At 33.6% G+C, this 18,487-nt stretch overlaps 1 protein-coding gene across 1 annotated transcript in view; it reads left to right on the plus strand.

Moving 5' to 3' along the window:
* Window positions 1-18,487, plus strand: part of OPCML (opioid binding protein/cell adhesion molecule like) — a 1,459,533-nt gene that overhangs the window by 548,331 nt on the left and 892,715 nt on the right. The gene's annotated exons all lie outside the window — the stretch shown is intronic.

An 18,487-nucleotide genomic window follows, 5' to 3' on the forward strand; every position in this document is an offset into this window, starting at 1 on the left:
AACATCCATTCCTAATAAAAACACTTGAGAGGATAGGAATAAATAAACTTTTTCTTAAAATAATCAAGAGCATATATTTAAAACCATCAGTAAGCATTCCCAGTAAGATCAGGAGTGAAACAAGGTTGCCCACTATCACCCTTATTAATCAATATTGTATTAGAAACCCTAGCTCGGCAATAAGAGTCGAGAAAGAGATGAAAAGAATTAGAGTAGGTATTGAGGAAACCAAACTATCACTCTGCAGATGATATGATGGTATACTTAGAGAACCCCAGAGATTCTACTAAAAATCTATTAGAAATAATTCATAACTTTAGCAAAGTTGTAGGATACAAAATAAATCCACATAAATCCTCAGCATTTTTATACATCACCATAGCATAAAATATTTGGGAATCTATCTACCAAAGGAAAGTCAGGAATTATATGAGCAAAATTACAAAAAAACTTTCCACACAAATAAAGTCAGATTTCAATAACTGGAAAAACATTAAGTGGTCTTGGATGGGCCAAGCGAATATAATAAAGATGACAATACTCCCTAAACTAATCTATTTATTTAGTGCTATACCAATCAGACTCCCAAGAAAATATTTTAATGATCTAGAAAAATAACAACAAAATTCATATGGAAGAACAAAAGGTCAAGAATCTCAAGGGAATTAATGAAAAAAAATCAAATGAAGGTGGCCTAGCTGTACCTGATCTAAAACTATATTATAAAGAAGCAGTCACCAAAACCATTTGGTATTGGCTAAGAAATAGATTAGTTGATCATTGGAATAAATTAGGTTCACAAGACAAAATAGTCAACTATAGCAATCTAGTGTTTGTAAACCCAAAGATCCTAACTTTTGAGATCCTAACTGCTGGGAAAACTGGAAATTAGTATGGCATAAATTAGTCATGGTCCCACACTTAACACCGTATGCCAAGATAAAATCAAAATAAATCCAAGATTTAGGCATAAAGAACAAGATTATAAATAAATTAGAGGAACATAGGATCGTTTGCCTCTCAGACTTGTAAGGAGGAGGAAAAAATTTGTAACCAAAGATGAACTAGAGATCATTATTGATAACAAAATAGAAAATTTTGATTACATCAAATTAAAAAGCCTTTGTACAAAAAAACTAATGCAAACAAGATTAGAAGGGAAGCAACAAACTTGGAAAACATTTTCACGGTTAAAGGTCCTAATAAAGGCCTCGTTTCCAAAATATATAGAGAATTGACTCTAATTTATAAGAAATCAAGCCATTCTCCAATTGACAAATGGTCAAAGGATATGAACAGACAATCTTCAGATGATGAAATTGAAACTATTTTCACTCATATGAAAGTGTTCCAAATCACTATTGATCAGAGAAATGCAAATTAAGACAACTCTGAGATACCACTACACTCCTGTCAGACTGGCTAAGATGACAGGAAAAAATAATGATGAATGTTGGAGGGGATGTGGGAAAACTGGGACACTGATGCATTGCTGGTGGAGTTGTGAATGAATCCAACTCTGGAGAGCAAACTGGAATTATGCCCAAAAAGTTATCAAACTGTACCTACCCTTTGATCCAGGAATGTTACTACTGGGTTTATATCCCAAAAAGATACTAAAGAAGGGAAAGGGACCTGTGTGTGTCAAAATATTTGTGGTAAACCTGTTTGTAGTGGCCAGAAACTGGAAAATGAGTGGATGCCCATCAATTGGAGAATGGGTGGGTAAGTTGTGGTATATGAATGTTATGGAATATTATTTTTCTGTACGAAATGACCAGCAGGATGAATACAGAGAGGCTTGGAGAGACTTACATGAACTGATACTAAGTGAAATGAGCAGAACCAGGAGATCATTATACATTTCAACAATGATACTGTATGAGGATGTATTCTGATGGAAGTGGATTTCTTCGACAAAGACAAGATCTAATTCAGTTTCAGTTGATCAGTGCTGGACAGAAGCAGCTACACCCAAAGAAAGAACACTGGGAAATGTCCTAATATATGGTCTATTTTTGTATAGGTTCCATGAACTGCTGAAAAGAAAGTGTACTCCTTTCTGTCTCCATTTCATTTTCTCCAGAGATCTATCATATCTAACTTTTCTAGTATTCTATTTACCTCTTTGACTTCTTTCTTATTTATTTTGTGGTTTGATTTATCTAATTCTGAGAGTGCAAGGTTGAGATCTCCCACTATTATAGTTTTGCTGTCTATTTTTTCTTGCAGCTCTCTTAATTTCTCTTTTAAGAATTTAGATGCTATACCACTTCGTGCATATATGATTAATATTGATAATGCTTCATTATCTATGCTACCCTTTAGCAAGATATAGTACCCTTCCTTATCTCTTTTAATTAGATCAATTTTTGCTTTTGCTTGATCTGAGATCAGAATGGCTACCCCCTGCTTTTTTTGACTTCACCTGAAGCATAGTAGATTTTGCTCCACTCTGCATGTATCTCCCTGCGTCAGGTGTGTTTCCTGTAAACATATTGTAGGATTCTGGCTTTTAATCCATTCTGCTAACCGCTTCCTCTTTATGGAGGAGTTTACCCCATTCACATTTATGGTTAAAATTACCAATTCTGTATTACTTGCCATATTGTTAACTCCTGTTAATGTGTTTCTCCCTTTTTTCCCCCTTATCCCCTTCCCAGTATTAAACTTGTGAGCACCACTTGCTTCTCGCAGCCCTCCCTTTTTAGTATCCCTCCCCACCCCCACCTTAGAGAACACTGAGAAATGAATGTAAACTGTTTGAATTTTTGTTTTTCTTCCTGGGTTATTGTTACCTTCTGAATCCAATTCTTCCTGTGCAACAAGAGAACTGTGTGGTTCTGCACACATATATTATATCTAGGATATACTGTGACATATTTAACATGTATAGGACTGCCTGCCATCTAGGGGAAGAGAAAAATTGGAACAGAAGTGAGTGCAAGGGATAATTTTGTAAAAAAAATTACCCAGGCATGGGTTCTGTCAATAAAAAGTTATAATTATTTAAAAAAAAGAAAGGTAAACATAACCTGGGGGAAAAAAAACAAAAATGCAAGCAATCTACACTCATTTCCCAGTGTTTTTTTCACTGGGTGTAGATGGTTCTATTAATGTAATCAACTGGAACTGAATTGGATCCTCTCATTGCCAAAGATAGCCACTTCCATCAGAATTGATCCTCATATAGTATTGTTGTTGAAATGTTCAATGATCTCTTGGTTCTGCTCATTTCACCAAGCGTTAGTTCATGTAAGTCTCTCCAAGCCTCTCTATCTACAATTATTATAAATAGAACTTCTCTTTGTATCTCTTGCTGCTGGACTTTTTTATTAATATATAAAATGTCGATGATTTATGTGCATTTATTTTGCATTCTTCAGCTTTTCTAAAGTTGTAAATTGTTTCTAGTAGTTTTTTAGTTTATTCTTTAATTTATTTTTAGTATATTCTCTAAGTATACCATCATATCGTCTGCAGAGAGTGATAATTTGATTTCCTCCTTACCCATTCTAATTACTTTATTCTCTTTTTCTTCTCTTATTGATAAACATAACATTTCTAATACAATATTGAATAGTAATGGTGATAGTGGGCAACCTTGTTTCAACTTTGATTTTATTGGGAATGGTTCTAGTTTGTCCCCATTACATATGATGTTTACTGATAGCTTTAAATAGACGCTATTGATCATTTTAAGGAAAACTCAATTTATTCCTATCCTCTCTACTATTTTTAATAGAAATGGGTGTTATGTTTTGTCAAATGCTTTTTTGCATCTATTGAGATAATCATAAGATTTTTGTTAGTTTGATTATTGATATAGTCAATTATGTTCATAGTTTTCCTAATATTGACCCAGCTTTGCATTCCTGGTATAAATCCTATTTGGTCATGGTGTATTATCCTGAGGTTAACTTGCTGTAATCTCTTTGCTAATATTTTATTTAAGATATTTGCATCAATATTCAGTAGGGTATAATTTTTTTCTCTCTTTTTACCCTTGCTAGTTCAGGTATCAGATGCCATGTCTATGACAAAAAATAATTTGGTAGGATTCCTTTTTTCCCTATTTTTCCAAAGAATTTGCATAATATTGGAATTAATTGTTCTTTAAGTGTGAGATAGAATTCATGTAAATCCATCTGGCCCTGGAGATTTTTTCTTAAGGAGTTGATTAATAGCTTGTTCAATTTCTTTTTCTAAAATGAGACTATGTATATCATTTGCTTCCTCTTCTGTTAATCTGGGCAATCTATATTTTTGTAAATATTTATCAATTTCACTTAGATCATCCTATTTATTGGCATACTGTTGGGCAAAATAGTTCCTAATTATTGCTGCAATTTCTTCTTCATTGGTGGAAAGCTCTTCCTTTTCATTTTTGATATTAACAATTTGACTTTCTTCTTTCTTTTCTGATCAAATTAACTAACAGTTTATCTATTTTATTGGGTTTTTTTTTTCATAAAACCAGCTCTTAGCCTTGTTTATTAGTTCAGTAGCTTTTTTTTACTTTCAATTTTGTTAATCTCCCCTTTTATTTTCAGAATTTCAAATTTAGTATTTACTTGAGGTTTTTTAATTTGTCTTTTTTCTAACTTTTTTAGTTGCATGCCCAATTCATTGATCTTCTCTTTCTCTATTTTAGCAAGTAAGCATCTAAAGATATTAAACTTCCCCTAAGAACTGCTTTGGCTGCATCCTATAAACTTTGGTATATTGTCTAATTATTGTCATTCCTTTGGATGAAATTATTGATTGTGTCTATGATTTGTTGTTTCATCCACTCATTCTTTACAATCAGATTATTTAGTTTCCAATTAATTTTTGGTCTATTTTCCCTGGCTCTTTATTGCATGTGATTCTTATTGCATCATGATCTGAATAAGATGCATTTGCTATATCTGCCTGTCTGCATTTGATTTGAGGTTTTTATGCCTAAATATATAGTCAATTTTTGTACAAGTCCCATGAATTGCTGAGAAAAAGTATATTCCTTTCTGTCTCCATTAAATTTTCTCCAAAATTCTATCATACCTAACTTTTCTAAAATTCTCTTTACCTCTTTAGCTTCTTTCTTAATTTTTTTAATTCAATTTATCTAATTCTCATAGAGTAAGGTTGAGATCCCCCACTAATAAGAGTTTTGCTGTCTATTTGTTCTTGCAGCTCTCTTACCTTCTCCTCTAGGAATTTGGATGCTATACCATTTGGTGCATATAGGTTTAGTTTTGATATTGTTTCATTATCTATTGTACCCTATAGCAAGATATAGTTTCCTTCCTTATGTCTTTTAATTAGACCTGTTTTTACTTTTATTTGATCTGAGATCGGGATTGCTACCCATGCTTTTGTTCTTTTGTACTTCACCTGAAGCATAATAGATTCTGCTCTAACCTTTTACTTTTATTCTGTATGTATCATTCTGCTTAAAATGTGTTTCTTATAAACAACTTATTGTAGAATTCTGGCTTTTAATCTAGTTTGCTATCCACTTCCATTTTATGGGAGAGTTCAAACCACTTACATTCACAGCTAAAATGACTAAATCTGTATTTCCCACCATCTTATTTATCCCAAGTTATGTTTTTTCTCTTTCCTTTCCCCCTTTTTCTTCTTCCCAGTATTTTACTTCTGACCACCACCTCCCTCAAACAGTCCTCCTGCTTTATAGCCCCTCCCCCTTTCTTATATTTTTCCCTACTACCTCTATTTTTCTTTCTATTAACCTCCTCCTTTCCTTTCCCCTTTCCCCTCCCACTTCCCTATAGGGTGAGACAAGTTTCTCTGTGGAGCCGAATATGTCTGATATTCTCTCTTTGAGACAAATATGATGAGAGTAAGACAATGTTCATCCCCTTTTTTCTTTCTTTAATTATAATAGGTCATTTTTGCCTCTTCATGAGATGTAATTTCCCTAATTTTACCTCCATTTTCCTCTTTTCCCAGTAGAATCCCTTTTCCATCTTCAGTTTCTTTTTTATATTATCACAATAAAATCAAAGTACACTCCACTCTCTAAGTATACCCATGAAAGAGATATAGTTCTCAAGAATCCTTTCCTTTTTACTTTTTATGCTTCTCTTAAGTTCTGTATTTGGAGATCAAATTTTTTGATTAACTCTGGTCTTTTCATGCCCATCTTCTTCCCTGGAAGATAATGCTCAATTCAACTGGACAGTTGATTCTTAGCTGCAACCCACGTTCCTTTGCTTTTCAGAATATCAGATTCCAGATCCTTTGATCTTTTAAGGTGGAAGCTGCTAAGTCCTTGGCAATCCTGATTGTGTCTCCTCAAAATCTGAATTGAATTGAATTGCAATATTTTTCCTTAATCCAATAATTCTGAAATTTAGCTACAATATTACTTGGAATATTCTTCCTATCTTTGAGAATACTCCGTAATTTGAGAATATTTCACTATTATTTTTCTCTGTCTCTCACCATGCCTCCCACTTCAAGGTAAAACCTGTCCTTGAATCAAACTGATACCCAAATAGACCATATTAATCTCCCTCTCCATACCTTTGTTTATATTATCCCTAACTCTTGCCTGAAAATTTATAACATAACTTCATTTTATCAAAAGGCTATAGCTGTGTATGATGGAGCACATATGTGATCCCTCTTACAAAAGAAATTAAAGCTGATGAATTTATTGGGTCCAGAAATTCTGAGTTACAGTGAACTAGGCTGATCAATTTTCCACAATAGTATTAATGTGAGGTGTCAAGCTGGCACCAAATAACCCTTATACTTCCAATCTACATGAAATCCAAAGACAGCCATTAAAAAAAGAAAGGCTAAAGGTCTTTCAAGAATCAGATTAAAACTAACTCCTCCAAAAAGCTTCCTCTAATCACTCAAGTCCACATTGATCTCCCCTTCTATGAAACATTCTTCATATAGCTTATTTTGTCCTCTCTTGATCCTTATAAATCACTTCACTCTTCTCCAGTAGGGTGCACATTGTTTGAGTATACAAACTATTTGTTATGCTTTTCTATCCTTCACTCTGAATCAGCCCAGTTCTGGGCATATAAATATAACATTTATATTGTACTTTTATAATCCTTGCAATAATTCTGTGAGGTGGGTGCTAATATCATAGAAGAATGATTTTCCTTTTTTAAAAAAACAATTTTATTTCTTTAATTTCTGTTTTATAGAAGAATAAACTGAGACTTAGAGAGGTAAGTATCTTGTTTAGGATCACAAAGTTAAGTCAGTGTCTGAGACTGGATTTGAACTCAAACTTTCTAAGTTCACCCTTTGCTGACTTAGAAAACATGATTCATTGCTCCAACACAAAAAGAAATATGATTAGACCACTCTCAACAACTCTAAATAGCCAATTATTAATCAATTACAAATGAATTTAACAACAACTTTTAACTCACTTATTTTTTAATACTCTTTTTGTCCAGGCTTATGATTTATTAATGTGGAAGTCTCTTCTATTGAGCAGCAGTTAGTAAGTATTACAGTCAAAGTGAGTTGAATGGGAAATTGAAGTATGTATCAGTGGTAGGGTTTGAACTTAAATTTCTTGAATTTTAGATGTGTTTACATGCTACCTGTTAGCAGGAGCATTGAGATGGCACAGTGGACAAAAATTCAGCCTCATACATTTATTTGCTATGTAATCCTGGGCAAGTTGTCTAATTTCTGTTTGCTAGTTCCTCATCTATAAAGTGAGGAAATAATGACATCTATCTTCCAGCATTGTTGTGAAGATCAAATGAAACAATAATTGTAAGATGCTTAGCCCAGAGCCTGGCACATAGTAAATTACGATATAACATTAACTGTTGTGTAATCTATTATTAGATTTTTTAAAATCTCCTTTAGACATAAAGGATTATGATGAAGACCTATGGAATATCACTCATTCTACTTTTCATGTCCAAGTCCTCTACATCCCTTCCTGCCACACCCTTTAAAAACAATTTTGGACTCTTTTCACTAGAGAGCCTGCAATATAAAATCTGACAAAGATTGAACCTTAACTTAGATCTGAAACACATTTTGCTTTGAATGTGTTCCAATACCAGGAGCATTCAGCATTCTGATCATTTGTCTTTCATTACCATAGATACCAGTCTACTGATTTTCCAAAGAGGTAGGGATTCAAAGTTCAATATCACCAAAGAGACTTTTTGGTGAACAATACTGATTGGACAAATGCCAGAATGTATTAGAAACAACTCTAGAGGAAACTGTTGCTCATAATGTCCCCTCTATTTCCTGGGCCCTAAGTAGACCACAAGAACTTGATATAAATAACTAAACATTTGGATGCTTCAGTGAAGCAGACCCTGAACCCCTTGAAGTTTGTAGGAGGCTGGTCACATTCTAACAAACAGAAAGGGGTGGAATTTATTATGACTTTTCAGCACTCTGGACAGCTCCTGCTGTCTTCCTGTTGTGGAAAAGCTTCATCAACAGATTGTTAATTTCCCTCCTTTCCCCTGAATAGCATTATACCTTCTGGCAAGAGCAGTGTGTTGCATCAATCTATGTGTTCTCACCTGTGGACATGTGAAATAGTCTAATAGGCTCCTGCTTTTTGCCCCACTGGGCTGTGACTGAGCAGGGAGACAGAGCTGCACAAGTTGCTAATTGTCTCAGCCTGTAACTCTTGAATGATGAAAAAGATTAAAAAGGAAAGAAAACAGCTATTATATCTCTTTCTTGGAAAAAAAATACTTGCATTGAGAAAGGCTCATTAACATCATTAGTGTCCCATTAACCTCTAGCCAGACAAATGAGTTGGAGGTAATTTCAGGGTATGGTTGGGTAGTGGGGGCTAGGGGGAGGGGCAATTTCTAAATTACCATGGTGCAGGTGACATTTTCCAGGACTTCGATTGAATAGTTGGACAGACACCAACAACTTCTCTTGTTTTAATGCCAGCCTGACATTGGAGTACAGCCAGAACTCAGGCTGCTAAGAAGGGCTGTAGGTAATAGTGAGTGGGGAGATTCATTGATTGGGACAAAATGGAATTCATTTTAACACAACAACATATGAAATCTTGAAAAGGAACACAGTGTGATACAATACAAGCTAAAAAATTTGTCTACTACAAAATTACATTCTATTGTTTGAATAAAAGGCCTTTTTACCTTATAATTTTCCCTCCTCACATTTTATTTCTCTTCACTCTCACCCCCCATTGCCTGACCCTCCTCCTTCATTTCAAAGTTGTGCAATGTCTGACAAATCTAAAAGCAGAATTGTAAAACCATTCTTAATGTCTTTAGTCCTTGCATTTCCTGTTCTCTTATAGATTGAAAGAAATTAAGACCTACTAGAGAAAGGGTACCCTTAAGAGATACCCTCTGTAGGCTAAGATATAGCCTATAGAGTTCATTCTTGACTTTGCCCTGATATACAAAATGAACTCTATAACTCAGTTGCTTCTTCTATAAAAGGAAGATAATGATTGTAAAACACCTTGAGACCTTTCAATGAAAGTTATTGCACAAGTGCAAAGTTTTATATTTGAGTAGCACAGGTAATAAAACTAGAGTTTCACATAAAAAATACTTAATATAAATCTAAATATACTATGAAACTAAATGTAGTTGTAATAAAAAAATAAAAGTCTATGATGCATGTATTTCTTTTAGTTATGATCTCTATATCACTATGCCTGTAAAGAAATTTCACAAATATGGGTTTGTACATATGTGGAGAAGATGGGAATGGGGTTGAAGATAAAAGCTCAACCTGTAGTTGCATTAGTATAAGCATCTATCAAATGAGAGAACTAGTTTTATCTATGCAGGTTTCCACCTTCTTTGCAACCTATAATCGAGTTTCCTAGGGCACTGAGAGATTAAATGCCCTAGGTCATGCAGTTAATGGTTAGACCTGAATTAAGATCTTTCTGATTCAGGATGAACTCTCTATCTCACTACTGAGAAATTTCTAGCTCACTATAGCACACTGCCTCTCAATATGGAATAGCGATAAGTAATCAAGCTTTATGTCTAAGCTAATATTTCACTTTAAGAATATTTATGTTTATGTTTTAGTTTTCAGATTCATTATGTTGAAAAAAAATCACCCAAGCTACCTTCAAATGGAAAATTGCCCATGTCTGTCAGTGACATCTTTGATTGCTACTATCTAAGGATAAATGCTTCTTCCATCTTTACACTTTAATCTTGGAGCTATTGCTCCAAGTTTCTCTTTTATATCCCTTTCCTTAAGAGTGGGTTACTTGCACATCAAATACTTAGATGCTTAGGAAGGAAAATTACTGTACTGTATTGCATTTAGCTTAACTCAGGTGATCTCCAGAGTAGATATTGCTTATTCTCCTGGTTTATCTACAATTCAATTTACCATTGATTCATGTAGAAATGCACTTTCTAATCCAACCTATTTCATATCCAGGCCACCTAGATCTTTTTACCCGGAGTTCCTGAGAATAGGTTACCACACAAAACCCTTCGTTTCTGGTCAGAATTGTTCTTCTCTAAGCACCCAACACTTCAAGCTGATTGTTTTCTCCTTCCCTTGTTTTCTATCCCTGGCCTTCTACCTTTCTCACCTTCAAGACCTTCTTGATTCATGTTCTTGAATTGGCTCATTTATAGAGCCGTACTTCCTGCTCTATTGTTTTATGGGAGCAAATGTTATCTCTTATTGCTAAAATTGACTAAGAGAAGTTATAATTCTAAAGCAACTATTTTTCCGTATTTATATTTAAATCACTTTCATCTTATCTTTAAACTATTGGAGAGGTGAGTATGATTAAAAGACACATTTTGGGCCAAGAACTATTTTTTGTATAAGTCTAGAGTGCTTCCTGTTCCCTGAATGGCTATTCTTAGAGCTCTTTGAATTCTGATCTAGTGAGACATTTCTTGGCACCCAAGCTACATTCACAAAGGAACAGTTAATTGAACAATACTCTAATATTGAGCCTAGCTTTAGCCATAATGGGTGGATCATCATCATCTGATAGTACTAGTTAAGTGCCCCTTGGAAGCATGGTGCTTCATACAATGGGATAATTGCTGAAATGCGAATGCACATTAAAGCTATATCGACCCAACACTAGGAATATAGATGAAAGTGGGATAATTCAATGAAATATCTGATTTTTTTTCTTTCTATGAAGTCACATATTCAGATATTTATAACTATCCCAATAATTAATCTTTTATTTTTTAAATTAAAGCTTTTTATTTACAAAGCATATGCATGGGTAATTTTTCAACATTGATCCAAGGGTCAAAATCTTGTGTTCCAAATTTTCCTCTCCTTCCCCCCACCCTCTCCCCTAGATGGCAGGTAATCAATACATGTTAAATATGTTAAAATATATATTAAATCCAACATAGTATACATATTTAAACAGTTATCTTGCTGTACAAGAAAGATCAGATCAAGAAGGAAAAAAAAAACTGAGAAGGAAGACAAAATGCAAACAAATAAGAGAAACATTAAAAATGTTATGTTGTAGTCTATACTCAGTTTTCACAGTCTTCTCTCTGGGTGTAGATGGCTCTCTTCATCACAAGGTTATTGGAACTGATGTGAATTATTTCATTGTTGAAGAGAGCCATGTCCATCAGAATTGATTATTGTATAATTTTGTTGTTGCAGTGTACAATGATCTGGTTCTGCTCATTTCACTTAGCACCAGTTCATGTAAGTCTTCCCAGAACTCTATAAAATCATCCTGCTGATCATTTCTTATAGAACAATAATATTCCATAATATTCATATACCATTATTTATTCAGCCATTGTCCAACTGTTGGGCATCCACCCAGTTTCCAGTTTCTTGACACCATAAAATGGGCTGCCACAAACATTTTTGCATATGTGGGTCCCTTTCCCTCCTTTAAGATCTCTTTAGACTATGAGCCCAGTAGAAACACTGCTGTATCAAAGGGTATGCCCAGTTTAATAACTTTTTGAACATAGCTCCAAATTGCTCCCCAGAATGACTGGATTCATTCACAATTCCACCAACAATGTATGTGTGCCAGTTTTTCCACATCCTCTCCAACATTTGTCATTATCTTTTCCTGTCATCTTAGCCAATCTGAGAGGTGTGTAATGGTATCTCAGAGTTGTCTTAATTAGCATTTAACTGATCAATAATGATTTAGAGCACCTTTTTATATGACTAGAAATGGTTTTAATTTCTTCATCTGAAAACTGTCTGTTCGTATCCTTTGACCATTTATCAATTGGAGAATGGCTTGAATTCTTATAAATTTCAGTTAATTCTCTATATATTTTAGAAATGTGACCTTTATCAGAACCCTTAAATATAAAAAATGTTTTCCCAATTTATTGCTTCCTTTCTAATCTTGTCTGTATTAGTTTTGTTAGTACAAAAACTTTTCAACTTAATATAATCAAAATTATCTATTTTGTGTTCAGTAATGAGTTCTAATTCTTCTTTGGTCACAAATTCCTTCCTTCTCCACAGATCTGAGAGATAAACTATCCTATGTTCCTCTAATTTGCTTATAATATCATTCTTTATATTTAAATCATGGACCCATATTGACTTTATCTTGGGTATATGGCGTTTCTGCAATACTAGTTTCCAATTTTCCCAGCAGTTTTTGTCAAATAGTGAGTTCTTATCCCAAAAGCTAGGGTCTTTGGATTTGTCAAATAATAGATTGCTATAGTTATTGACTATTTTGTCCTAGGAAACTAATCTATTCCACTGATTGACTACTTTATTTCTTAGCCAGTACCAAATGATTTTGATGACCTCTGCTTTATAATATAGTTTTAGGTCTGGCACAACTAGGCCACCTTCACTGAATTTTTTTCATTGATTCCTATGAAATTCTTGACCTTTTGTTCTTCCAGATGAACTTTGTTATTATTTTTTCTAGATTTCTAAAATAATTTCTTGTATCCCAATAATTGATGTTTAATTTTTATCAGGAAACCCTGCTTCACTTTAAGTCTGGCTTTTAATATTTTACTCAATCTGGTATCCATCTACCTCTTGTATCTTATTTTATACTACTCCCTTTCTTGAATTAGCTAGGTATTATAATGGATAAAGTGGCAGATCTGAATTCTAAAAGCCCTAAGTTCAAATCTCGCCTCAGACACTTACTAGCTATATGATATTGGGCTAGTTGCTTTTAACTCATTTTATTCATCTGTAAAATGAGATAGTGAAGGAAACGGCAAACCACTCAAGCAGTTATATCAAGAAAAGCCCAACTGGGATCATGAATAGGCAGAGATGACTAAGAGACTAAATAACAACCTTCCCTTTCTTGCTTTTATACTTTTCAGTCAAACTGAACTACTAGATGTTCTTAGACATTCTACATCCTACTTTTGCATATTCACACGTGTAATACCCTATACTAGGAATGGACTCCTTCTTCAATTCTTCTTTTCAGTCTTCTCTACTTTTGTTTTTCTTCTCATTTTTACCTCAGTTCAGGTGTTCTCTCCATTACAAAGCCCTTCTTGATGAAACCGATTGTGCGTAGTTTGTCTGAATGTTACCTTTGCTGCCATCACAAGTATCTTATATGGTGTCTCCCACAAGTTTTAGATCCATTTTAAATTTTGAATAACAAAAAAAACTGTACCAGATTTTTGAGATATTCTGTATTGTTTTTTTATTGGCGCACATGAAATGCTGTTTTTTTAAAACCCCCTTCCAATATAAGCCTCTTTAGGGCAGAGCCTATTTAATTATTTACCTTTTGTGACTATAGAAATTAGTATAGAGCCTTTGAACACAGTGAGTGTTTTACAAATGCTTGCTGTATTTTATAAGTAAACAACATTAATGTATTATCCCAGTATTTTCCTTGTACTTCAGTTTTCATGAAATGGGAATAATTTTCCCTAACTTAAATATCTGCTATATATTTTCTTGAAGATACTTCTTCTCCTAACTGATTCCCATGATCTCAAAAGAAATTTAAGGCAGGTGTTTATGAGTATAGTAAAATAATTCATTTCAAAAACCAGTTTCTTAATAAGTTGTCATTTGATATCATCTTACTTTTTTTTCCTCAAGAAGAATTTTTCCCCAGAACTGGTGTTTTGAGTTTCCATCTATTCCACTGAGATAGAATTTTAGGAAATTCTGCTCAGTAAACAAAGCTTCTGTGAAAGATATCCCTATGTTATACATATATTGTCTGCACCAGTGATAATTCACTGTCACTGGTTTCAGTTCACAGTGATGGAGTCACTGCAAAAGATTCAAAGTATTATAATGCACAAATCTGCTGGAAATGTCTACTGTAACTATTTATATACTGATAATGTTTGAACAATTGCCTCCTAGTCTAGATGATTTTCATCTGGAGTTGCTACCATCTTTTAGACTACTATGTGACTTCTGACTTATAGCAAAATGTATTTAGATAAAATGTACTTACAACTCATCAGGTACCTCCTCTTAAGGGTTGCATAGTGACTTTCCTCTTTGGTTTTATTAAGCTTTAGTTTTTTTGTACAAAACACTTTTGATCTGAGATTCTCTATTGCAAGTAATTAGCAGTAATTCTCACATCATCCAGAACAGTTAGGTAATTAGAGCTGCACCCATATTAAAACAGTTCATCCAAAACTCAGATAACTTAAAGCATCTTAGCAAAAAAAAATACAAAAGTAAAAAACCAGGGCTTCAGATTTCTGGCTCACAGACAAAGACTAATGAAAAATAGAAAAATTTAGTCCCTCTAGAGCTAGAACTTCTTTTAATCCCTATGCTCCTGAAATTACTCTGGTTGCATATTTTCACTTTACGAAGAAAATTAGCCAGTGAAGCCTATGCTTATTAAGTACCATCTGACACAGAGTCATGTATTGGACATATTATTTATGTTTTGCCACTTCCATTATCAAAATTTTCTTATAGATACCATTGCCTACAGACTAAAGCCCACACCTCAGAGCTTATCTCTTAAACTCCTCCAATTTCTGGTAAAAGCATACTTATCCAACCTTTATGTCCAATTGTTTCCAAAATAGACCTTGCCTCCATCCATATAAGTGAAAGATAATATGGAAAATACCATTTTATATGGAGTTTGAGGGTCTGGTTTCAAGTTCAATCTTTCCCACTTAAAATAACAGTATCTTAGAATAAAAGAGCTGAAAATGACTTTTGAGACCATCTAATCCAACTTGATTATCTTCTTTGAAAGTTTTTAAAGGTGACCAAGAATTCATCACTCAACCACCCTGGAGCAAATCATTTCATTTTTTGCACAACTCTAATTGTAATTTTATTTCCCTTTAAACTGAGCCAAACTTTTCCTCCTTAGAACTATCAACTGCTCCTATTCTTTTTTCCTATGGGACCAGGAACAATAAATTTTCTTCACTTAACTGAAGATAGTTATCAGATTCCCTTCTCTAAATTTTCTTCTGCACATGTCAATAATCTTTTGTTCCTTCCATTAATCCTTGAATAACATGAACGAAATTCCCTTCACCATGATGATGATTCTCCTCCTGAAGCTCTCTAGCTAATAATATTTTTCCCAAAAACATGAAGCCTAGAAATTGATCTTAAATTCCAGATGTGGCTTAACTAGGCTCCACACAGCAAGATAATTACTTTACTTTCCATACTGTATACATACTTCTTTTAAAAAATATTGATAGTTTGGTTTTAGCATAACCTTCACTTTAAAATATATGTACCTTCCCTGCACCCTACCCAAGGAGCCATGTCTTCTAGAAAATAATAAAAAATAAAAAAAATTTCCACAAACCAAAATCATATTAGCCAAAAGTCCACTATTATATGCTATGTCCCATAATTCCCCACCTTGGCAGAAAAAAGAAATTGAATTTCCTTATCTTTCTCAGGGGCCAAGATTGGTCAGATGATTCCACAGGGTTCAGTTTCATTTATTTTGTCCTTTTTCTATTTACATTCTTATAGTCATTGTTCACTCTACATTACTTTATTTTATTTTATATTTTAGTAGCTTTTTTATTTACAAGTTATATGCATGGGTAATTTTACAGCATTGACAATTGCCAAACCTTTTATTCCAATTTTTACCTTCCTTCCCACACTCCCTCCCCCAGATGGCAGGATGACCAATACATGTTAAATATGTTAAAGTATAAATTAAATACAAAATAAGTATACATCAATATTACTTTATTTGATTGGACATGTTTCTCTTTTTTTCATTTGTTTCTCATGTATTAGTAATAGTACAATTTATTTAATCATTTATTTATTTATTTAGCCATTCCCCAGTTGATGAGCACCTTCCCCCCCCTTAGAGCCATTATCAATATTTCGGTGTATATGGCACTTTCTAAGTATCTTTGACATCTTTCTGAAAACAGAAGCAATAAAAGTAGTTCTGATTTTAGAATCAGAGGTTTGCTATTGCTGTTGTTCAATCATTTTTCAGTCATGTGTAACTCGTCATGATCCCATTTAGGGTTTTCTTGGCAAATATGCTGGAGTGATTTGCCATTTCCTTCTCCAATTCATATTAGATAGGGAAATTAGGCAGACAAAATTAAGTAATTTGTCCAAGGTCACACAGCTAGTAAGTGTCTGAAACCATATTTGAACTTAGAAAGATGATTCTTCCCAATTCCAGGCCTAAACTCTATTCACTGCAGTACTTATATGCTGAGAATCAGAGGATATGAGTACAAATTCTGGTTCTATCTCCTTTCTTTTTAAAGTATGACCATGAACATTTTACTTAATCTCCTAAAGCCTCACTTTTCTCAACTCTAAAAGGGGAGGGCCATACTAAATTACTTTTAAGGTCCCTTACCACTAAAAGAAATTATCTTATTTATCTGTTTATTTATTTATTTAAAATCATCGTGATTACACCCTATACCAAGATAAGGTCAAAATGGGTTCATGATTTAGACATAAAGGGGGATACTGTAAGTAAATTAAGACAACAAGGGATAGTCTACCTCTAGGATCTGTGGAAAAGGAAGAACTTTATGGCCAAAGAAGAAATAGAGATTACTTTTAAATGCAAACTGGGTAATTTTGATTATAGTAAATTTAAAAGGTTTTCTACAAGTGAACCTAATGCAGCCAAGATTACAAGGAAAGCAGAAAATTGGAGAAAAAATTCCATTCTGTAGTTCTGATAAAAGCCTCATTTCTAAAAAATAGAGAGATTTGGTTCAAATTTATAAAAAATACAGGCCATTCCCCAGTTAATAAATGGTCAAAGGATATGTACAGAGAACTTTCAGATGAAGACATTAAAGCCATTTCTAGATATATATAAAAAAGTTCTAAATCATTATTGATTAGAGAAGTACGAATTAAGAAAACTCTGAGGTATCACCTCACACCTCTCAGATTGGCTATGATGACAGGAAAAGATAATAATAAATATTGAGGGGGGAATGTGGGAAAACTGGGACACTTAATACATTGTTAATGGAGATCCAATCATTTTGGAGAGCAATTTGGAACTATGCCCAAAGAGCTATCAAATTGTGCATATCCTTTGATATAGTAGTGTTCCTACTGGGTCTGTATCCCAAAGAGATCATTAAGAGAAGGAAAAAAATTTCACACATATAAAAACTTTTGTAGCAGCTCTTTTTTTGTAGTGGCAAAAGGAACTGAAAACTCAGTGGATGTCCATCTGCTAGGGAATGGCTGAATAAGTTATGGTATATGAATGTAAAGGAATATTATTATTTTATAAGAAGTGATGAATAGGCTGACTTCAGAAAAGCCTGGAAAGACTTACATGAACTGATCATAAGTGAATTGAGTAGAACCAAGACAACATTGTACATAGCAACAAGAAGATTATGTGATTATCAACTGTGATAAACTTAACTCTTTTCAACAATGAGGTGATTCAAGTAATTCCAATAGATTTGTGAAAGAACCATTCACATTCACAGAGGGGATTATAGAGACTGAATGTGGATTAAAGCATGTTTTTTTCACCTTTTTTGATGTTGTTTGCTTGATTTTTTCTTTTTCATTTTTTTCCCTTTTGATCTAATTTTTCTTTCTCGACATTATAGAAGTGGAAATATGTTTAGAAGCATTGCACATGTAAAGCCTATGATTAGATTACTTGCTATCCAGGAGAAAGGGGAGAAAGGGAGGAAGGAAGAAAAATCTGGAACACAAGGTTTTGCAAGAATGAACTTTGAAAACTATCTTTATATGTATTTTTTAAAATAAAAAACTATTATTACTTTTTTAAAATCATCATCATTTATCTCTGGGTAACTTAGGTGACACAGTGAATATAGACCCTGGTTGGAATTAGGAAGACTCACCTTTGTGAGTTCAAATCTGGCTTTAGAATACTAGCTGTGTGATACTGAGGAAATCATTCAACCCCATTTGCCTCAATTTTCTCATCTGTAAAATTGAAAAGAACTAAAAAACAAAACAACAAGTTTATCCCTAGTGTATACATTCAGATCTGTCTTGTATAACAAATGTATTTTATAAAGGGACAAAAGAAAAA

The sequence above is a fragment of the Sarcophilus harrisii genome, chromosome 3 (genome assembly GCF_902635505.1).
Source record: "Sarcophilus harrisii chromosome 3, mSarHar1.11, whole genome shotgun sequence".
Classification (NCBI taxonomy): Eukaryota; Metazoa; Chordata; class Mammalia; order Dasyuromorphia; family Dasyuridae; genus Sarcophilus; species Sarcophilus harrisii.